At 45.9% G+C, this 24145-nt stretch overlaps 1 protein-coding gene across 4 annotated transcripts in view; it reads left to right on the top strand.

Annotated features, from left to right (window-relative positions):
* LOC129711611 (MORN repeat-containing protein 1-like) overlaps positions 1-24145 on the top strand; it is a 156634-nt gene that overhangs the window by 125924 nt on the left and 6565 nt on the right. The gene's annotated exons all lie outside the window — the stretch shown is intronic.

The raw sequence follows: 24145 nt of genomic DNA on the forward strand, positions 1-24145 counted from the left end.
GCCAAAAAATAGGTGCATCAGTTTTTAGAAATGTCACTCTCACGATATAGATATATCTTTGGCAAAGCTGCAATTTTACTTCGGAGTCACGTGAGTGACTACGTGAAGAACACCTCCAGGACGCATGCATGTCATATCGCTTTCACGCTTGCGAAACGACAGGCGGGGTGGAGCGTTCCCCCGCAGCGGTAAGTTTGAAACCGCGACCTGCAGGTAAGTGACTTACTCTGCGGTAGTTTTTTGTTCCCCGCGCTGTTTTACACAGAGGGGGGGGAAGCTGGACAAAATAGTGTCCACAAGTGCTGCGAGTGAAGCTGGCTGGAGAGGACCGCAAAGTTGCGGGAGCCAGCAGCAGCTGAAGGCACAAGCCCCGTAAGTGGGATCAGCTGTGTCGACTTTTGGTCCCGCGCCGGCCAGAACACCACGGCCGGGCGGGAGACTATTCGGAATGGGGCCGTCGACTTTGACAAGTCGAAATGGCAGGAGGCGGGTGGAACGACGTTCCCCCGTAGCGACAGTTTAAACCTGGACCTGCAGGTAAGTGAAACTGCGGTCTTTATTCTTCCCATACTGTCCTGTGCCGCCGGCCGCTGCTGGCGTCTGCAACTCTGCGGTCTTCCCCCGCCAGCTTTGTCGCAGCTCTGGTCGATTTCTTTGCCTTGTACATGTTTCCCCACCCGTAGAACAGTATGGGAACAATAAAGACCGCAGTATCACTTACCTGCAGGTCCAGGCTTAAAACTTGCCGTTATGGGGGAATATCCTTCCACCCCTCCTCCTGCCGTTTTGACTTGTCAAAGCCAACGGCTCTGTTCTGTATAGTCTCCCGCCCAGCCATGGTGTTTAATCTGGCCGGTGCGGGAGCGAAGTCGGGCACAACTGTTCCCTTACGGGTGATTCCTGTGCCGCCTGAATACATTGTACTATATATTCAGTACAAAATGGAAACTGGTAACTGCTAAAGAACTGATTTCCAAAGGCTACTCCATGGCTAGCATCAACCTAAAAGATGCTTACTTTTCAGTGCCTACACGGACTGATCACAAATTTTTTTTTTTTTTTAATTCAACTGGATGGGGCAGCTCTGGCAGTATAGAGCTCTACCAAATACATAATCATATGATCATACTAATTGTGGGCATAACTTTGGAGTTGGCCAAACTAGCTGTAACAGCCACCATACAATTGGGTGAAAATGGGATATGAGTGTTGCCCTAACGTTGCTAAGGAATTGGTCTCCAGCAACAGCTCTGTCCCTGCAAAGACTGACACACAAAACAGTCATGCTGATGGCTTTGGTCACGGCACTAAGGGCACAGTAGTACATAATTTAAGGCTGGACTATATGACTTATTCAACAGGAATATAACGTTTCATATTACGAATTAGTCAAACAGAACAGACCGGGATCATCAGGCCTCAAAATAGAATTTAGGGATTACCCTACAGATATCGTCTCTGTATAATAAGACAATTATTGTTATACATGGAGAACACCAAAAACATCTGAGGCTATGAGATGGCACTACTAATCAGCCACAAACAACCCACAAAAAAGTGTCGGTTCAAACTATTTCCAGATGGTTGAAACAGGTTGTAACAACAGCTGGGGTGGATACTAACATATTCAAATCTTATTCCACCAGGGCTGCAGCTACATCGGCAGCTATGGAGTTGGATGTACCAATGGACCAAATCCTCGAGACAGCAGGATGGATAATAATAATAATAATAATAATAATAATAATGCCATTTTATTGTCACTATACACATGTACAATGAGATTAAAAGCAGCTCCTACTCAGTGCAGACATGTAATTAATCAATAAACAAAGACAAAAACAAAGGGGGGGATAAGGTACACAGTTCTGCGGCGCTATATACATATCTATAAAAAGACAATGGATGAATAGAGTGAATAAATAGGATTCCTATATGCAATTACAGTACAAATTACAGTAGGTGGATAGATGGAAGTCCGGGAGTTTGGCTGTGATGGGGAAAATGTTCCAACTATTCTACCACAAACCAGTAGTTAAACCTGGAACTTTGCAGAGTCAATGTTAAGTTCTGTAATATAATTTCACCCCATAAATAGGAGCTATAATTTATTGTTAACAATTTATCATGGATTTCAATGTTGGATTCATGTCTAAACATGTTAACACAATTCCTCTCACAGTCAATAAAGGCAGATGTGATGCATGGACTCGTTTCCACGGCATGAAATCACAGAGCTTTGAAATCTTCACGTAGTCACTCACGTGACTCCGAAATAAAATAGTAAGATTATACGAGAACTTACCAGTTCGAAGTTTGATCGTTATTTTATGAGGAGTACGTTGAGGGAATACGTGCCCTCCGCTCCCACCCTTGATCATATACTCAACTGGTATTTTCTTCTCTAATCTTACTATGTTCAGTCATTACAGTTATCTGTGATTTCACACCGCTGCTTTGAAGAATGACACGCATGCGTCCTGGCGGGGTTCTTCACGTATTCCCTCAACGTACTCCTCATAAAATAACTATCAAACTTCGAACAGGTAAGTTCTCGTTTAATCTTACTATTTATTCTCATTCACTCTCAGCAGATGGTGTTAAGCCTCTTTCATGAACCTTTGAGCACGTGTAGTGTAAGTACTCCCACAATTGTGTTGGATAAGGTGCAACTATTGCATGTCCAAGACATATCACAACGTTTCATGACGGGGTTGCTTGCACATGGTGGGGATGCCATTCATCTACTGCCCTTGCCCAAGGTGGTGGATGTTGAGGGCTTGAGAGATGCTTTCTATAGACTTTAGAGATACAGAGTTGAAACAGGCCCTAAAGCCCACCGAGTCCGCGCCAACCAGCAATCACCCCGTACACTAACCTACGCACTAGGGACAATTTACAATTTTACAGAAGCCAATTAACTTGCAAGCCAGTATGTCTTTGGAGTGTGGGAGGAAATCAGAGGAAACCCGGAGAAAACCCACGCAGTCAGAGGAAGAACGTGCAAACTCTGTACAGACAGCACCCATAGTCAGGAACGAACCCGGGTCTCTGGCATTGGAGGGCAGTAACACTGACGCTGCGCCACTGTGCTGCCCCTAAAGAAGTCAAAGAAGACGTGGAAAATTCACAGCTGTACATCCACTCAATGATGTACACTCTGGTCACTGTGCTCAGGTGGTGGAGAAAGTAAATGTTTAAGGAGGTGGAATAGTTACCAATGCACTCCGCCAATATTGCCATGACTCGAAGCTGAACTACAGTTCAATACACAAGGTGCATTGGGTAGACAGGGCACTTACTCCCAGATCTGCCGCTTAATTTAACTTTAACTCAAAGAAAACAACCTGCAAGGTTCAATGGCTTCTGTCTCCATTGTGTACAAAGGGAAACACTATACATGGGACCTTCTTCAATTCTCTATTCAATGAGCTGTAGGCAATGACTGCAAGAGGGCACTTCATACAGCCCAGCATTAGCATGGTGCTTATTTGCCTGCTGGTTGATAGTGTCAATAGTCTGAAACATTTCCTACTAATTACAGGACATACTCATACAATATCTAAACAGAAAATGCCAGAACTGACCAGCATGTCAGTTAACATCTGAGAGAGAGAGACAGGTTAGTATTTCAGGTTGCTGATCATGCATCATAGCCCCTGTCTGTTCATGTTAATAAGTAGTTCATAATATATTCAAGAATTAGGCCATTCGGCCCATTAAGTCTACTCTGCCATTCAATCATGGCTGATCTATCTTTCCCTCTCAACCCCATTCTCCTGCCTTCTCCCCATAACCCCTGACACCCACACTAATGAAGAATCTGTCAATCCCCGCTTTAAAAGTCTGCAGGGGAATCATCAGTGTTCGGGCAGTGCACGAAAGAGATTTGGATAAAGTCAATTAAAAATATCCAGATGGGTACGGTCTGAGCTGTACTTTAACGACTCCCCACTGCTCATTGCCTATTAACACAGCAGATGCAAACCTGCATCTGCCTTCAGGCACCTCCAGTGAGCTACTGATTGTACTAAACTATGCCGTGTTTAAATGTTGCACCTTCCGTGGTCCAGTTAATTTAAGACGCTGTTGATCTCTCATTATGGGTTGTTAGGCCAAGGCCCAGTCAGCCTCTCCAGGAGATATACAGGTCGGCACAGTGGTACAGCGGTGGATTTGCTGCCTTACAATGCCGAGACCCGAGTTCGATCCTGACTACGGGTGGTGTCTGTACGAGGTCTGCATGTCCTCCCTGTGACTGCTTTGATTTTCTCTGGGTGGTCTGGTTTCTTCCCACATTCCAAAGATGTGCGGGTTTTAGGTTAATTGATTTCTGTAAGTTGTCCATAGTGTGTAGGATTGAACTAGTGTACGGGTGATCATTGGTCAGCGCGGACTTAGTGGACCGAAGGGCCATTCTCGACGCTGTATATCGAAACTAAACTAAGGTCCAATGTCTCTGTTGGGAATATGAACCGTGAAGCTCTCTCTGGTGCCTTGATCAATATTTGCCCCGTAACAAAGTCACTAAAGTATATTATTTGATCATCCCCAATGCAATCTATGGAATCTTGGTGTTCTGAATTAACTGTTACAATCCTACAAGAGTAACCACTGTTGAAAAGTACTCAGTGGCGTCTGATATGCTTTGGTAACTCCTGAAGTCATGAAAACTCAGATTTGCACTATAATCTTGCACCATTCTGCTGATTTTGCACTTGTCGTATTTGTTGTATTATTTATCACCACCGTTTACTCTGTGACTTTCATGCAAATAAAGAATTTCACCATGGTGTATATAGAAACATAGAAACATAGAAAATAGGTGCAGGAGTAGGCCATTCAGTCCATCGAGCCTGTACCACCATTCAATATGATCATGGCTGATCATCCACCTCAGTATATGACCATATACTAATCTGAATCTGATCAGTTTCTTCATCGTGTAGGAAGGAACTGCAAATGCTGGTTCATCCCAAAGATAGACACAAAAATACTGGAGTAACTCAGCGGGTCAGGCAGCATCTCCGGAGAAAACGCAAAGGTGACTTTTTTAGGGTTGGAATCCTTCTTCAAACATTCTCCAGAGATGCTCCCTAACCCGCTGAGTTACTCCAGCGTTTGAGTCTATTTGTCTATCTTTCTTCATTATCCCTTTCCTCAGCAGATATTGCCTGCTGCCTGGACTATGGTTCCACAAGGCCTGGGCAATGCCTGTCACATCATTCCTTGACGCTGTTCTTATGTAAACTGAGACAATTAATGCCAACTGCACAATTGTAAGGGAAGCTGCCGTTGAATTTGATGCTGCCCTTGCCCTGGGTCTATATACACACACGGACACACACGCACTGTGTGTTGCACCATCAACCAAGGAAGATGGTGATGTCCTTTCCCCTTTCCAGGTCCAAATGTAGGCCTTGTTCCCCTGCAGAGAGAGACATGCTAACAAGCACGGACGGACCGGTCCAGCTCTGCCCGCTTAGCTCCTCACTGGGCCACGCATGAAGCAGCAGTCAAACCCGATTACAATCTCAGCCAATAACTTGCGTTTTTAATTTAATTAGCAAAAATAACCCATGTCCCACATGATGATGGTTAAATTGCTTTGGGCAAATGAATCCCATTTAAAAGCTGCCAAGGACATGAAGTACTGAACAAGCTGATCATTCAATAATCAACTGTTCTGATGGTGATTCCTCCCCAAACAGATTAAATAAAAAATACTTAAAGCTTATGTTTTTGCTTTCCGGGATGGTCATTAAATCTTTCACTGTACAAACAACTTCAGGTTTTGAGTCTCAATGCAGTCCGTGGAGTTTGCTGAAAAACAAGCTGTATAACAAGCTGAGATCAGGTCTTAAAGAATGTTATTGCTACAAGATGTTTTGTTTTATTCCCAACTGTTTGCTCCATTCTTCTGAAGCTGGTGTTTCCTCCTGAAGTTTTGGACCTGCTGGAATATGGTTCCTGCCTCGTGACTGTTCCACACATTAACCTCTGTGCTGCTGCAACATGGCTCCTTGTGCCATTGACTCATTCTGGGAGGTGTTTTCTCCGGTGGCAGTGATGGTCTGTGTGATAACGACCCACTGCAGCCAGTGTTACTCTGACTGGGTTGACTTCCACATCCCACTGGGATATGACTCCACTTCCCCAGTGACTCCCGGGATATCTGGTTTCCCCGTCCGTTCTGGTCCTGCTGGCGTTGTTTCTGACACTCCTCCTTGGATGCAATCCTGCTTGATTCAGTGACGTTCCTTCAGGGATCTGATTCCATTTGGCCAGTGGCAGTCCTGTTGCGAAGAGCCACTTGCCAGAGATTTTCCTGTCGAACGTGTTATCTCAGTGACATTCTTGCAGAAACGTTTAGTTTTGTTTGGCGATGCAGTGCGGAAGCAGGCCCTTCGGCCCATTGACTCCACAATCTCCGCACCAGTGATCTTACATTGAGCTTCCACCTCAGAAACAATTCAATCAGCTCACCTGACCTTTGCTGAAGCTGATCTTCCACACTGGCCTGTGTGTCGGCCCTGCTCCTGCCAAGACAGAATGGCACTTCTGTGATTCACACTCCGGAATATCATCTGGCTATTTATTCTTTTAGCATTTCCTTGTTCATTTCCTCTACCTGCTTCAATGTGTGAACTCGAGCAGTAAGGTTAAGTGCCTGTTTGACTGTGGATGTCATCATAAGGAAGTCCAAACCCATTGTTGTTTGACAAGTGCATATGCAGTTTTCTGTCAGGGGTTAGTGAGTGAGTTCAGAAAACTGCGCTCTGCTCATTTGCAGTAACACAGATCACTTCTCGGTGGAGCAAATGTTTTATTCTTGCTCTTGGCATTTTCTGAGCAGGAACACTCAGTCGCAAGGCCAATTTGTACCGAGTCGCTCAAGTTCTTTCCCTGCTCTCCCAGCCAGTGTGTCTATCCATCCTCCTGTGCCTTTCCTATTGAACTCCACACACTGCAATTCCCCATAATCTGCAGAAATTACTGGGAATATTCTGCAAATCAGGAAGCATCGGCAGATGGAGAAAATATACAGGGGCTAACATTTCAGCTCAGTGTACATCAACCTGAAACATCTCCACAGCTGCCCTATAGGGCCAGTGCCGTCAAATGCTCAACATATGTTAACCCACTCATTCCTGGGATCATTCTTGTACACCTCTTCTGGACCCTCTCCAGAGCCAGCACATCCTTCCTCAGATATGGGGCCCACAATTGCTCACAATACTGAATGAACACAATGAGTTGAATATGCCTTAGATGTTTCTAATTCAGTGAGGGCAGCATGAAATGGATGTCTTCACTAGAGTGTTCTGGGCCCAGATTTGAATATTTCCTTGTGAGGGTGTCCAGAGGCAGCTAGTATCAGTTGAACTGCGCCCCATTGTTAGCACCACCAAGGAGGCAGAGGGAAGTGAATGAGTGGGGAGGTATGTTTCCTGCGTTCACCTCATCTACTGTCACTGACATCTGAATATAAACCCTGTGTACACAAACCTTGCAACTTCCCCATTGTAATCATAGAGTCATTCAGCATGGAAACAGGCCCTTCGGCCCAGCTTGCCCATGCCAACCAAGATCCCCATGGATAGACATGGACAGGACAGGTTTGGAGTGATATGGACCAAATGCGGGCAGGTGCGACTAATGTAGCTGGGACATGTTGGCCTGTGTGGGCAAGTTGGGCCGAAAGGCCTGTTTCCACACTGTATCATTCTATGATTCTATCTGCACTAGCCCTACCCGCATTTGGCCCATATCCCTCTAAACCTGTCTTATCCTTGTACCTGTCCAAATGCCTTTTAAATGTTGTTATAGTTTCTGCTTCAACCTTCTGCCTCCGATAACTCATTCCATATGTCCACCGTGTGAAAAGGTTGCCCCTCGGATTCTTATTAAATCTTTTCCCCTCTCACCTTAAACTGATGTCCTCTGGTTCCCGGTTCACCCGCAGTAATTACTGCGATGAAGCTGTTCCCGTTCTGCAGCAACCTTTCTCCCAGTTGTGGCATTAAGTAGTAAGTGGGGATGGTAATGAGAGCCTGGGGAGTAATTGCTGGTTGCCAGAGAACTGCAGAGCAGCAATTCAATCAACTGCTTCTGATTGTAACCCAAGCCCCAAGAGCAAAACCCAACATTGAAATAGCTTTAAACACACTGCCAGCTGCTTGTTCATCTTTATTTCCTCTGCCATTTTCTCCCTTCCTTTTCTGATTTTTACCCGGGTTCATTCCATCCCCTGTGACGTGTCATTTAAGTGGCAAGAAGCTGAGCTAAGGACAGTGGTTAGAACCAGGTCCTCCTCTGCTCTATCCTTTATTCGAGTCCTTCAGTGTTACTGGAGGACAGATTCAACAGCAACTTTGAAAACTGGGCAACTCCTTGTAAAGGGAAAGTATCCACAGCTGGGCTACGAAGGGTAAGGGGGGAGAAGGACAACTGGATGATGTTTTTGTAGCTAGCTCACGTTGGATGGATTGAATAACTTATTTTGGTGGGGATACAAGAAAATGCAAATGCTGGAATCTTGAGCAAACCACAAAGTGCTGGAGAAACTCAGTAGGTCAGGCAGCATCTGTGGAGGGAATAGACAGACAACAACGTTTCAGATCAGGACCTTTCGCGGGCCTGGCAACTCCCTCTTCTCCTCTCTCCCATCGGGCAAAAGGTATATAAGTGTGAAAACGCACATCTCCAGGTTCAGGGTAGAGAAAAATGCTGGTGAGGCAGCATCTATGGAGCGAAGGAAATAGGTGACGTTTTGGGTCGAGACCCTTCTTCAGACTTCAGGTTCAGGGATAGTTTCTTCCCAGCTGTTATCAGGCAACTGAATCATCGTACCACAACTAGCGAGCAGTCCTTAACCACTATCTACCTCATTGGTGACCCTCGAATTATCTTCGATCAGACTTTACTGGTTTTATCTTGCACTAAAGATATGCAGGTTATTCCCTCTATCATGTACCTGTACACTGTAAATGGCACGATTGTAATTATGTATTGTCTTTCCGCTGACTGGTTAGCACGCAATAAAAGCTTTTCACTGTACCTCGGTAACGTGACAATAAACTAAACTAATTAACTATGTTGACAACAGCTCTGTACCTTTCATTGGAGGTCACTGGATGAGAGGCCAGGAGCGAAGAGTCCAACCTAAAGTTCTGATCATCGAAAGCCTGGACACAAGCACCTAATGCAGCCGCGGATAAACACTTTGCATGCCCCTCTGATCAAACTAAGACTCTTCCTGACCCTCTGAACCCTGTCATGCACTGGAGTTGGGGAATCAGGAGATCAGGATATCAGGAGATCAGGAAGTTACCCACCTTCCAGCTTTGTCCAGGAATTAAAAATTACTGTCCAGAATGGAAGTAAGAATTGATTGTGACGCATTACATTGATGATGGGAAAATAACCTGTTTGAATCATAGTCGAGAATTACTCAATCTGGTCCATTGTCCTTGATCTGAAGCATTGGTTTATTGTTCAATTGGTGTGGTAGGGCAGTGCACCACAGGGGTAATGGAGGCAGAGTGACTCCAGCCAGGAGCTCACACAATGACACTTCCAGGATACATACAGCCAAGCCTCAAAGCCCTACTGTAGCCTCTGATGTCCATCTGCTGAATGGATCTATGAGGTCCCGCGTTTCTTGCTGCCCTTGGTTGCAGTCAAATACTTGTCCCCAATGCCACCGCGGTGAGTTTAAATACACTGATAATGTTCGCACCTTTGGAGATAGACACAAAATGTGGAGTGACCCAGCGGGACATGCAGCATCTCTGGAGGGAAGGAATGGGTGACGTTTCGGGTTGAGACCTATCCAGCTGAGTTACTCCAGCATTTTGTGTCTATCTTCGGTGTAAACCAGCATCGGCAGTTCTTCCCAACACATTAGCACCTTTGGATGCGTGGCGTCACTTTTAAGCCATTCCCCGGGGAATAGTCTCAGGTTTGCACTTCAGACAACATTTTTTAAATGTCTAATTCCCCTGTCAGTTTCTCTGAAGATACGGCCTCTCACAAGGATAGAATTCAGCGATGCGATACATCCCCCTCTGCAGTAGACCCGACCGCAGCTTGTTAGTGTAGGCCATGCTTGAGTTGTTGGAAATGGGGAGAGGAGAATCAATGCAGCTGAACCCAGTCTGGGCCTCCAGCCGGTGTCACAAGAGCAGGAACTCAGGCTGGTTCTTCCAGTTCTGGGCCAACAAAGCCTTGTCACTGCCAAACGACAGCAAAGGCCAAGGAATCTGGGGCCCACCTTGCACAACTGGGTTCTTTATCGCAAGAGTCACCGGCAAAAATAAAAGGGACTATTTGGATGCAAAGAAAATGGATTTAATTTCTCAGCTCACCATGAGCCTTAAAGGTTGCCTGCCTCCAAATGGATGGCCTGTCTCTTCGTGATGCAAATAATAGAGTAAAGCAGGTGTAAGGCCTGAACACAGACCAGCTGGATCTGACGGATGTAATTTGGTTGCTGTGGGCTTAAATGTTAAATCCCTGCTGCTCGGGATGAATGCTTCTCCTCTGACGCAATGCTGGAATAAGAATGTCGCGCACTGTATGGAGCGGATGCAGCCGCTGAGGTAATGGGAATGCCAGCTGTTTTAACCCCTTCCCAGCTACATGTTGCCAGCTCAAACCAGCGCCAAGCTGAGCCGAATCGCAACGTTCAGCCAAGGAACGAGGAAACAATGTGTGCGATATGGTTTCGCCTTTCTTTTTAATACGGAACGGGCAGGCGCTGTAAAGTGGGGTTGCATGACATTTCACAGGAGAGGTTGTGTATGGAATATCACCAGAGCTCTGTGTCCCTCTCCCTGTTCACTCTGAATGCTGGAGGCCACCAGGGATCAGTCGACCATTCACCGTTTTTCTCCCCAAACAAAGCCTTATCTGCTTTTCCACCATGCATCTTAGAGTCGTAGAGTCATGCAGTCTCGACCTTCCCTTCTCTCCAAAGATGCTGCCTGTCCCACTGAGTTATTCCAGCTTTTTGTGTCTATCCAGCATGGGAACAGGCCCTTTGGCCCAACTTGCCCATGCCAACTCTGAGTAGAACTATCACCATGGCTTTCTGCTGAGTACTGTTTCATCACTGACTTGAGTATGGTTTCATTTTTTTTTGTTAAATTTCAAAATAGACTTTATTCGAAAAATAAATATATACAATACATGATCCTTACAAAGCTCCATCCAACATTCTCGGAGGCTATACATACATACAATACAGTTTCCCCAAATCACAATTTTACCCCACACCCTTGCCACTCATGTGTCCCAGCACACTCATACTCAGCACTGTTTCACCATTCACCTTCACTATCTAGGTTTAACATTGACTCTACGTCGGTACAATGTCACTATTGACTCCAACTAAGTACAATTCCAGTCGCCTTTCGCCAGCCAGTCTTGTGGCTGACTCTCAATGAATATTATTTCACCATTGACTCTCACTGAACACAATATCATTGGTGGATCTTCCTAAGTACGGTAACAATATCAGCACTGACTAAGCATTGTTCAGCGTTGGACTCTTGCTGAGAATGATCTTGCCCTTGGCTCAGGTTGTGCATTGATTCACCGCTGCATCTCATGGGATATGGTGACACTGTTGTCCTTCGCTGAGGGTGATAGTACCATTGGTGCTTACTACTGACTGTAAATGAGCAATTAATTTAGTTTAGTTTAGGTTAGAGATACAGTGCGGAAACAGGCCCTTCAGCCCACTGAGTCCCTGCCAACGAGCAATACCCATACACTAGTACTATCCGACACACTAGGGAAAATTTACAATTCTCACTGAAGCCAATTGACCTACAAATCTATACGTCTTTGGAGTGTGGGTGGAAACCGGGGCACCCGGAGAAAAACCACACAGTCGCAGGGAGAACATACAAACTCTATACAGATAGTACCCGTAGTCAGAATTGAATCCGAGCTTTTGGCACTAAGGCAGCAACTCTACTGCTGCGTCACCGTTCCACCCTCACTGTACCACCTCACAGTTAACACTCTTCCTGTGTACGGCATTTGACAAAGCCCTGCATGGTGAGCTGGTACAGGATGGTTAAGGCGCATGGTATCCACGGTGGGTTGCCCAGTGGGAAGCAAAGCTGGCTTAGTGACAAAAGGCACATGCTCGTGGTGGAAGAATATTATTCTGAATGAAAGTATGTGACCAGTGATGTATCACAGGGCTTGGTGCTGCGATGCTTGTTGTCTCCGATATATCATTACAACTTGAATGTGAATGTAGGAGATATGATTAATAAGTTTGCAGTTGACACAATTATTGGTGATGTTGCAGATAGAGAGATGGGTTGGCTACGGCTGCAGCAGCATATACTGTAGATCAGATAGAAAGTGGGGCAGAGCTTTGGTAGATAGAATTTAATCCCGACAGGTGTGGGGTGATGCATTTGGACAAGTCATATAAAGGTATGTGTGTTCAGTAAATGGTAGGAAGTGAAGGAATGTTGCCTAATACAGTGACAACACAGGAAGATGGGCTGGTGAAGAAGCCATATGGCACACTTCCTTTCATAGGTCGTGGTGCAGAATGTACAAATTGGGACATAATGGACAAAACAAGGTGGACAAGTTGGGCAGAAGGGCCTGTTTCCACACTGTGAATCTAAAACAGATAAGACTGCACATGGAGTATTGTGAGCAGTTCGGGTCACCACATAAGAGGAAGGATATGGCAGTGCTGGAGAGAGAGAGAGAGAGAGAGAGAGAGAGAGAGAGCATAGGATGTTGTCTGGATTAGAGGATTTTAGTTTATGGAGAGAGATTGTATAGGTTTAAGTGTTTTCCTTGGAGTGAATGAGGGTGACCTGACTATGTAAAATTATAAGAAGCATGGAGAGAGTAGATAGTCGGAATCTTTTCCCCAAGATAGTGATATCTTCCTCTATCGTTAGAGGAAGAAGCTTTGAAGGCGATTTGAAGGAAAAGTTATTTATTCAATGATTCAATGATTCAATTCCATGATTCAATTTAAAGCAAAGCTTCAATGATTCAATTCAATGATTTATTGATTCAATGATACTTCATTGCCACATGTACCTTGGTACAGTAAAACGCTTTGTTTTGCATACAACCTGGTAAAATCCTGTCGCAGACCTCACCTAGGCAGTACTCAAGTGTGGCCACGTCCTGGCACTGACAAAGTTGCACGGAGAGTGATGATATATGGAACATGTAGGATGGATTGAAATCTTTGCTACGTTGTCGTCTGTCAGTTATTAAAATATCGGGGTAGATAATTATCATCGGTCCGTGGACAGGGATGGATTGGCAAAGTCAAATGGCCTCAGTCGTTCTACACATCAGGCATGGCTGGAAAATGTGTAAGAAGGAACTGCAGATTCTGGTTTAAACCGAAGACAGACACAAAAAGCTGGAGTAACTTAGCGGGGACAGGCAGCATCTCTGGAGAGAAGGGGTGGGTGCTGGAGAATGACCGGGTCTTTGCACCCCAGAAAACTGGGCTGCACAACGAGTGTAAACGCAGAAAGGATGTTTAAGGCAGCAATGGGGAGCAGCATAGTGACGCTGTGAAAGGTGAGGAGTGGCATTGTACAGAGAGCAACTGTGACTCCTTCCCAATTTGCCCGTGTTCAAATACGTCCAGTATCTCTTTTCTTGAGAACGCTTTTCCTTTTTAAACGCTTGCTTCTGCTGCACCCCTGGTGTACCTGCTTCACATGCTCAGCTTGACTGAGGGCTAGATCTTGGTTTCCTTCCTATGTATTTGTCTAATGGTTGAAACAGAACAAAATAAAATATTTATAGGTTGACATAGCAACCTAAATGCCGTTGTGGTTTTAAGACCATCTTGGAGACAGTGAGTAAGAGTTCCCCTACACCTTGATGTAGAAAGCAGATGAAGCTTTTGGTTCTCAGTGGAGGTGAGTCAATACCTAATGGGCAGCAACTTCAAGGCCAGTAAAGATTTCTTCAATCCTTGCTGCACTATTGAACTGCCTGACAGTTGGATAGAGGGGCATGAATTTCTGACAGATATTGAACCTGTTAACAGCTAGTGTGGTGGCAATGGCACAGAAAACTGACATCTCCGCTCTGCTGCTCCCTCTGCACTGAAGAAAAACGGTTTTGTGATGCTCTGCAGTGCACAAAATGGGCAACGAAGGCATTAATACCACGATGACTGAGACCCATCACCTTGGATTCACCAGAGATTGCTTGCAGCAATAGACACAAAATGCAGCAGTAACTCAGCGGGACAGACAGCATCTGTGGAGAGAAGGAATAGGTGACGTTTCAAGTCAAGACCCTTCAGACTTAACAGTGCAGGGGCCCTTGTGCTGGGAAGAGAGTGGTTGGAGGGAATAGTCTGACATAGAAACCCCATTGCCTGCAAAACAGAGAGAGAGGAATGAAGAGGAAACCTACAATTGAACACAACTGATAAAACTAAAGGAGATTATTTGCACATTGTGTGAATGTGGAATAGGCTGGTAATTTATTTTACATCACCCTCCATTTTTATTTCCAATTTTAGTTTGGTGTAAAGATACAGAGCGGAAACAGACCCTTCGGCCCACCGAGTCGGTGCCGACCAGCGATCCCCGCATACCAACTCTATCCTACACACACTAGGGACAATTTTACCTTTTTTTCTTTTACCAAGCCAATTAACCAACAAAACTGCACGTCTTTGGTGTGTGGGAGGAAACCGGAGATCCCAGAGAAAACCCACACAGGTCACGGGGAGAACGTACAAACTCCGTACAGACGGCACCCGTAGTCAGGATGGAACCCGGGTCTCTTGCGTTGTGAGGCAGCAACTCTACTGCTGTGCCATCGTGCCACCCTGCTGTGCCAATCTACTGTGCCTCTACAAAATGACATCATATATTTGCCCAAGGGTTTAGTCACAACGGGTTTCAAAGTCACTTTGCTGGTGTTTTAGGAATTATCTCCTCCCTGACACTCGGAGCATATTTTTTTGACATCAGAATGAGTGACAAAACCTGGACATAAATACATTAAAAAAGATGGACACAATAAGCTGGAGTAACTCAGCGGGTCAGGAAGCATCTCTGGAGAAAAGGAATAGGTGACGTTTTGGCTCGAGACCCATCTTCAGGGTCTGAAAAACGGTCTTGACCCGAAACTTCACCTATTCCTTTTCTCCAGAGATGCCGTCTGTCGCACTGAGCTACTTCAGCCTTTTGTGTCTATCTTCGGTTTAAACCACCATCCGCAGTTCCTTCCTACACATTAAAAAAGGAGTTGGCCCCTCAAGCCAGCGCTATGCAGTGCGATCATGGTTGCCCCCGGCTGTACCAGATCCCTGTGGTCTGCAATGATCGGCCTTGATGTGGGAGGGAGTTTTCTTAAAGCTGCCTGACCCGCTGAGTTTCTCCAGCCTTTTGTGTCAATCTCTGCCTTGATGTGTTCGGCTGGAAGTGATAAACAGTGCTTTGATGGCTTAAAACATGCATTTGCACGCTTGAAAGGGATAAAGCTAATAGAGGTAGGCCTTCGACTTGGGCCTGAACTTTTCATTCTTACTTTCGCATTCCAGCACATGATAATTAGATCAGCAGGCAATCTCAGCATTAATTGCCACCGGTAAAACAGGTGTGAATTTTGTGCGCAGTTTTGGCAGAACCTGCCAATTACTCAACCAGAAGAAAACAAAACAGCAGCTTTTGTATTTCTTTGTCAACACATGGAGTCCAATTTAAAAAAAAAACTGATTACTGTAACTACTTTACAGGGTGCCACAGTGGGGCAGCTGGTAGAGTTGCTGCCTCACAGCGCCGGAGGCTTTGGTACGATCTTCACCTCGGGTGCTGTCTGTGTGAAGTTTGCACATTCTCCCCGTGAATGCACGGGATTTCTCCCTGTACTCCGGTTTCTTCCCACATGCCAAAGATGAGCTGGTTTGTAGGTTAATTGCCGTCAATACAAAAAAATGTCCCTAGTGTGTAGGGAATGTATGCAAAAGTGGGATGGATGGGTGACGTGGACTCCATGGGCTGTTTCCATGCTGTATCTATAAATGTAACCACTTTACCTTGTTAACAAGGTACCTTGTTAACAAGGGTAAGGGGATTAGACTCACTGGTGAGAGTGGCCCAAGAAAAGAGTGCACAACTCTTAATTAAGGGCGGCACAGTGGTGCAACAGTAGAGTTGCAGATTTACAACGCCAGAGACCCAGGTTCAACCCTGACTACGGGTGCTGTCGGTACAGATTTTGTACATTCTCCCCGTGACCTGTGTGGGTTTTCTGTGATGGCTCCAATTTCCTCCCACACTCCAAAGACGTGCAGGTTTGTGGGTTCATTGGCTTGGTTTCATTATAAATTGTCCCTAGCGTGTGAAGGATAGTGTTGGTGCGCGGGGATCGCTGGTCGGCGCGGACTCAGTGGCGGAAGGGCCTGATTCTGCGCTGTATCTCAAAACCAAACTAAACTAAAGCTCCAGGGGAAGCAGATTATAAAAGGAGTGAATGAACACTTACTGAGGCCCCTTCGAATTATGGGAGGATTGCAGTTAATTATATTTCCAATATTTATTAGGCTGCATTTCCAAGCCCGAAATCACTTGCCTGGCAGCCTGGAGCATCTGGGAGCCTGGGAGCATCAAAGCAGATTTGGAAATCAGATCTGAGACATACAGCCTGCTGAAAGTATTCCAATGGATGCCTATCTCCAGAAGCAAGTTGTACACCCATTCATTTCCGCTTTTGTGAAAACCAAAAGTGCAGGAGTTCAAGAGGAATGGGTTACAAGTTGAGGTTCTGTCCAAAGTCAACCCACCCATCTTTGCATGATGGCGCAGCAGTAGAGTTGCTGCCTTACAGCACCAGAGAGCCAGGTTCGATCCTGACTACGGGTGCTGTCTGTACGCAGTCTGTACGTTCTCCGAGTGACTGCGTGGGTTTTCTCCAGATGCTCCAGTTTCTTCCCACATTCTGAAGGCGTGCAGGTTTGTGGGTTAATTGCCCCTAGTCCTTGTGATCGCTGGTCGGTTCGGATCCGGTGGGCTGAAGGGCCTGTTTCCACGCTGTATCTCTAAACTAAACTATATCTTTGAGCAGAGTGAATTCTCAATCTTGCATACATTTTTGTTAACGTGTGAAAAGACTAATGTTCAGATCAGCTGCACATTTACCCAGTTTACAACGGTGTCGGGATTTGTGACCCAGTAGGTTGTAACTGCACCCCCTTTACAGCAGGAATCAGTTTAATTACAGCTGAGTGTCAGAGAGAGTGTCCTTACATGAAGAAATTTGTCAATTTGCAGCACTCCAGTGGAGTCAGTCCCTGGCTGCACTCACAGGCCTCGAGCATTATGCCGAGAGTAAATTATTAAAACTCACAGATTAGTTAGTTACTTGGTTTAGTTTTAGTTTAGAGACACAGCGCGGAAACAGGCCTTTAGGCCCATCGAGTCCGTGCTGACCAGCGATCCCCACACACTGACGCTATCCCACACGCACTAGGAACAATTTGCAATTATACCAATTAGCCGACAAACATGTGCGTCTTTGGAGTGTGAGAGGAAACCAGAGATCCCGGAGAAATGCCACGCAGGTCACGGGGAGAACGTAGAGACTCCGTACTGATAGCAACCCGTAGTCAGGATTGAACCAGTGCCTCAGGCACTGTAAGGCAGCAACTCTACCGCTGCACCACCGTGCCATGCCACCCTTGTCACATTGCCATGTGTATTGAGGTACAGTGAAAGGCTACTGTACCTCTGTACGCATACATGGGTTATGATGAGAAAACCAAACCGAGGAGGGGGTGGCATTTGCTTGCTGTGGTTTTGCCAGCAGAAGTGCAAACAATGCTCCAAGTATGGGCTACGTTTGGTGCAGCTGTGGACTACAAGGAATGCCAGCAACATTCTGTTGAAGCATATCAATGACCAGCAGCATGTGTCAGATACACACACCCCCTTGCTCAGATAATGGCATCTCCGGAATTCTCTGATTCAATTATTCCCTTGTACCTCACAGCAGCCAGACATCACCATGTACTTATTGATTGTCCTTTCCCTAATAAATTAAATCAATTGCCTTCTCTAAACCATGCTCGCAGCCATGTAACAATTATCCTATGGACTGAAAGCACATGATATTCACACTGCTGGAAGCAGCTTGATATGATCTCTGTAGGATGTGAAGATATCTGTCTCGATGTTTTCATGCTGCTTCAACTGCATGCTTGTTAAATTTAGACAAAACGGATATAATCCTCGCCTACGAAAAGTTCTGATCTGGTTTCAGTTCACGGAATGACGCAGAGCAAGGGTACTGGGGACAAAAGAGCTGTTATCAGAACAAGAAGGATGCTGCAAGCTGAGCGTGTTTGATTACAGTTGGGATGAAGGCACCTCAAGTGCTCCCACATATATCATTGCAGCCTGGCCTCACCAATGGACACCCACTGATTGTCGTAGTCTAGGTGCAGGGATCACTCTTGAACATAAAGTTGACAACAGACTTCTCCGTTGTCTTGCCAAACATTAAGGTGGATAAGTCCCCAGGGCCTGGTGGACGCTATTCCAGGATACTGAAGGGAACATGTGAGGCGATTACTGGGCCTGAACAGAGCTTCTTGTATCCTCTTTAAACTTTACAGAGGATATTAAATAGTCTTTACAAAGCCAATGTGGTTCATTTGTTCAACAAGGCAACAGGGACAAACCAGGAGATCGTACGCCTGTGATCGTTACACCAGTGGTGAGAAATTATTGGAGAAGATTCTTGAGCACTGAATTTATTTGCATTTGGAAAAGTATGGACTTATCAGAGAAAGTCAGCGTGGCGTTATGCAGGAGAGGTCCTGTCTCACAAATTTGATTGGGTTTTTTGAGGAAGATGGTTGACAAGGGGAGGGCAGTGGATGGACTCACTTCAGACTCTAGAGATACAGAGATACAGCGCAGAAACAGGCCCTTCTACCCACCGAGTCCACGCCGACCAGCGATCACCCCGTACAGTAGCACTAACACAAGTGCCAGTTTTACAACTTTACCAAAGCCAATTAACCTCCAAACCTTTACGTCTTTGGAGTGTGGAAGGAAAGCGGAACTTCCCAGAGAAAACCCACGCAGGCCATGGGGAGAAGGTACAAACTCCGGACAGACAGCACCTGTGGTCAGGGTGGAACCCAGGTCTCTGGCACCTTAAGGCAGCAACTCTACCGCTGTGCCACTGTGCCATCACATTGGATCCATGGTGAGTTGGGTCCAAAATTGGCTTGTTCATAGAAGACAAGGTAGTAGTAGCAGTGATTTTTTCTGACTGTAGGTCTGTGACCACTGTGTTCCACAAGGATCAGTGCTGCGATCTCTTCTTTATTATATACATTAATGAAAACGCATAGGTAGTCTGATTAGTAAGCTTGCAGAAGAATGAGGAGTTGTGAACAATGAGGAAAGTTGTGAAAGGATGCAACTAGAAATTTGGATGGCCATTTGGCAGATAGAGTTTAATAGTAAGATTAAACGAGAACTTACCAGTTCGAAGTTTGATCTGTATTTTATGAGGAGTTACGATGAGGGATTACGTGAAGAGCCCGCCTCAGCACGCATGCGCGGCATACTTCAAAGCAGCGGTGTGGAATCACAGATAGACACAGTTAATTGAAGTAAACATAGTAAAGACAAGGAGACATCAGTTTGCTAGTTTGATCTATATAATGAGGGTGGGAGCGGAGGGCACGTAATCCCTCATCGTAACTCCTCATAAAATACAGATCAAACTTCGAACTGGTAAGTTCTCGTTTAATCTTACTATTTTACTTCGGAGTCACGTGAGTGACTACGTGAAGACTTCAAAGTTCTGTGATTTCAAACCGTGTAACAGTTCATACTTCACTCGCTGCCGAAGTCATTCGAGGGAGGAAGTATGTTATCGTAATCAACCATGAATCTGTTTGTAAAACAATAATGGTGTTATTAACAACAACAAGATCAATTGCTCCCCCGGGCTTAAATTATATATTTTTTGCAGATTCTTTTTCTGCAAACGATACAGGTTCTGTCAGTGGTTTGTTAAAAAACGTTTGGAACGTATACTCCCTGGACCAACCTGCAGTAGCCAGGATGAGGTCCATAGGCTCTTCCATTCTCTTAGTCACTGACGTGGGAGCCGTCCTGGTGGAATAAGACTTATACACGTCAGTATTTTCTCCAGCAACTCCCAGTACCTGCTTGAGCCACTAGAGATAGTTTAGCTCGTCACCCGACCAAGAGGTTTATTGTGGCTGACCCATAAGGCTTTTTCCTCTCCCTCGGTATTCCTTATTGTGTCGATGTAGATCTCTGAGTGGGTCATGACACATAAAACGTGGTTCAGGTGGGTATGCCCGGAATTTCATGACTGGACCTGATGTTCCTGGTCTGTTCTGTTTGGCCAACCCTTGAATGGGAATGTGACACTATCTGGTGTCATAACCATGTTGTCCCATCGCAGTAGATGGGAGAACTGGCTCTTTGTGTTGATGTAAGGCCACCAGCATGTCCATCTTCAGGGTAGGCTGTTCCAGGGTGAGTGACCTGGCTGGTGATCATCCCCTAAGGTACGTCAGGGTTTCACTGACATCCCAATTTGGGTGTACCTATTTCTGGGGAATGGACTGAATATACCTCTCCTTGTCTGATCACCAGTGAGCGGTACCCAAGTTGAGTAGGCTGACAGAACATTTCCTTCATTGTGGTGAAGACCTGCCAGGCGCTCCAGTACAGTTTTGTTGTAGTTGAATGTGTAATTCCTGTTTTGGAAAAACAGTGTCCCATTTCTTGATGCTCCTCAGGTATGTTCCTTAGGATATGCGACGGAATGCTGTCATCAGGTTGATAGCGCTGCTGATCCAAACACAGCAGTGGTCTTCCCAATTTTGCAATTCTTTTAATGACCATATCGAGGATCACTGGGAACCATGCCTGTGGACTTGGTCCACTGTAATTTGCGTAGTACCCGACTGATGAAGCCGTAGTACCTATTGAAGAGGTAGAAGGAAAGGAGAATTTAGAGATTAGATTTCCCCCACCCTTCAATACGTGGGAATGTCTCCATAGCCGCTGCCTTGAAATTGGTTTCATGTGACGTAAGTTAATACGTGGTGATTTGATTGGATATAAGGAATCGATATCTGGTGTCCATATTGCTTAGTAATTTCAGCAAATATTTTTGGTTTAAATGTATGTTTACAGTATTTAGCTCACCTGATAGGTGAGGTTACTGATGGTCAAATATGTTTGACGACATACGGTTACCAATTGTTAATAAATTGTCACCTAATATCGATGTTCCCTGCCCAAGTGGTTTGGTATATGCCACCACTGTGATGTTGTTAACTTATAAATGAACATGCAAATTTGGTGGGTTACTGAGCAAATGCTTCACTAGAATTAAGTAAGTTAATATATAACACGTTTTTAAGTCAATTTGCATAGGCACTAAGTATTACAAGCTCAGTAACACATCAGTACACATAAGATGTTACTCAAAACAGGTGGAAGAGTACAACCATAATCCTTCCTGCCGATAATTCCATGATAACACTCCAGATTAATCCATATGCCCCCATATCACAGGTATGGATATAGTTTGAACACTAGTATCTCAGCTCATAGGAAAGGTACAATGTTCAGTAGCTGGTAATGCTGCTACTATCCCAATACTTTGCCACGTAGTTGATTGGTGGTTAATGTTACCATAACTGATAGTCTTAATGAATACCAGATTACAAAGTTGTGGATGGTCACGTAATATCTGGATATATGGCAATGCCCGCTAAATAAGTTAGTAGCTAATGCAGCTAACGCTGTGTCACAGGATAGTGTGTCGTTAATATATAGACATGCCATGACGGATGTTTCTTAAGTGTCAGGGCTGGTTGATACTGGATAGCTTTGACTTAAATGCCGCAATGCTCATCATGGTTACTCCATCCAGGTAATTGCGGTATCCGAAACTTATATGAGAAGGTACTGAATAGTATGCATCTTCAAGGTTGATGTCTACCATAAAGTATCTTGGTTCCATGGTAGTAGTTACAAATCCCATGAATGGGTTTACCTGGTGAATACTCAAGTGGTTTATCAATGATGGTGCGACATTCACCATCGCGGGTGGGTAGACCCCTTGGGGTGCTTGCTAAATTGGTGGCAAGATATTGTATATAACTACCAAAGTGATAGCTTCCTAACCAGGTGTGATTCACCCACCCCTTGTCAGTACAACCCTTCACCTTTATGTGGTGGTAGGAACCATACTTATCTGTCTTATTGCTGTTTTCTTTGGTTTCTGGTTCCTTATTCTTGTAGGGATGATGTTTGTTGGGGGCGGCACATTTTCCCTGGGGCCTGCTCTGGGCCGTGGCCTAAAAACCTACGGGTTTGGCATGCAGGCCCCGAGCTTTCACCAGTACCTTGAGGTAGATGCCGCTGGTGGACGCGGAGAGGTACTGCTGTCTGGTATTCTGTGTGGTGCTCATTCCAGACTCTGCCCTCTTGTGCCGAATAGTTTGAACACTTCGTCCAGTTTTTAAGGACTGGTTTGGTAAATGCCAGGTAGCAGGTTCTGTGCTTGTGAGGTCGGCATTCTCATGATCCTGTTAATTTCTTAGATTGAGGGCAGGTTTGTGACTTCACTAGAGAAGTTATGGGGTATACCGTTGAACATTTGGGTCAAGTGTTTTGCCATACTACCCTGCCCTTCTGGAATGAGCAGGTGGACATGATAGCCGACGTCAGGTATCAAATGCATTTTTAAAAACATTTAGGTTAAATGCGCTGCTCAATGTATCCCCCAATAATGGCGGGCACTTTGAGTAAATGCAATTTAGGGGTGGCGTGATAAATCCAACGCCTCTCCAACGTCTTGGAGAGGTTTTTTTTTTTTTTTTTGGAAAAGACAGGTAGTAAGTAGTCAGTTGAAACTGAAGCCATTTCGCTCGTGGTGAAACCACATAGCGGCCACACCCAGCAGCTCTTCCTGTTCCTGTACCTCATGCGTACTCCCGATGTTGTTCAGCCAGTGCCCCTCTTCTTGACCAGCCCAGCTCTGGTCGCCAAAGCTGTCCTTATATGAGGAAGAAGCAATGGCCAGTGCATGAGGCACTGTGGAGGGAGTGCCTGAACTCCCTCTGCGAAACTGCTCCCCATAAGCAAGTCTCGCTGGAGCTTATGCTCCACGAGCCGCTCCATGTGGCTCAGGCGGCTGTCTCTGCCCTAAACGGGCGGTGAGACGTCCCCGTCCAACGAATCGGAACCACCGGCCGGATTGTTGACATCCAGTCCGCTGCTCAGGCGCTAGTGGAACTGGGCTCGGCTCGGTGTCGGGGATGGCGGAGCGCCGGGTTGGCGGTCCTACCGCCCTCTGTCCCCCTGTGATGAGACGCCTGTCTGCTGGAGCCGAGCTGGGGACAGGTTTCTTGGAGAGTCTTGTTCTGTTCTTTCTTCTTGGTTGTTGGAACAAGCAAAGAACTCTCCTTTGTCAGTTAAACCGACCTCAGAGTAGGCTTACCTGATGGTCCATTCTTTAGCGGGAGCGCCTGACTCCCGTGTTTTCTGGACTGGAACGCGGCACAGCTCCCTGTCCGTGGACCGCAGCGTGTGCGGTCTTGGTGGCATCTTTCCCCCCTTCCGCGAACGGAACACTCCTTCCCCGGAGTCCAACGGGGGTCGCTTGCGTCCGGACTGACACTGGTGCAGCTCCCTGTCCGTGGACCGCAGCATGTGCGGTCCTGGTGGCGCTCTTCCCCTTCCGTGGAACGGAACACTCCTTCCCCGGAGTCCAACGGGGGCCGCTTCTTCTGCTGCTTTGCTCCTCCTGGAGCAACAAACAGATTGCGAGTCGCTGTTGACCTGAAGGTAAGACTTACCTAGCTTCCTTTCAGGTTGTAGCAGGAGAGCCTAACTCCCGCCTGCCGCTGTTGCCTGCTGAAACGTAATGCCGCGCATGCGTGCTGAGGCGGGCTCTTCACGTAGTCACTCACGTGACTCCGAAGTAAAATCTGGACAAGTGCAAGGCAAAAACATTTTGGGAGGTTAAATCAGCAGGAAGGTTTACAGTAAAGGGCAGGAACCTCAGGAGAATTGATGCAGGAGGGATCTTGGAGGCCAAG

Source organism: Leucoraja erinacea, chromosome 30 (genome assembly GCF_028641065.1).
Source record: "Leucoraja erinacea ecotype New England chromosome 30, Leri_hhj_1, whole genome shotgun sequence".
NCBI lineage: Eukaryota > Metazoa > Chordata > Chondrichthyes > Rajiformes > Rajidae > Leucoraja > Leucoraja erinaceus.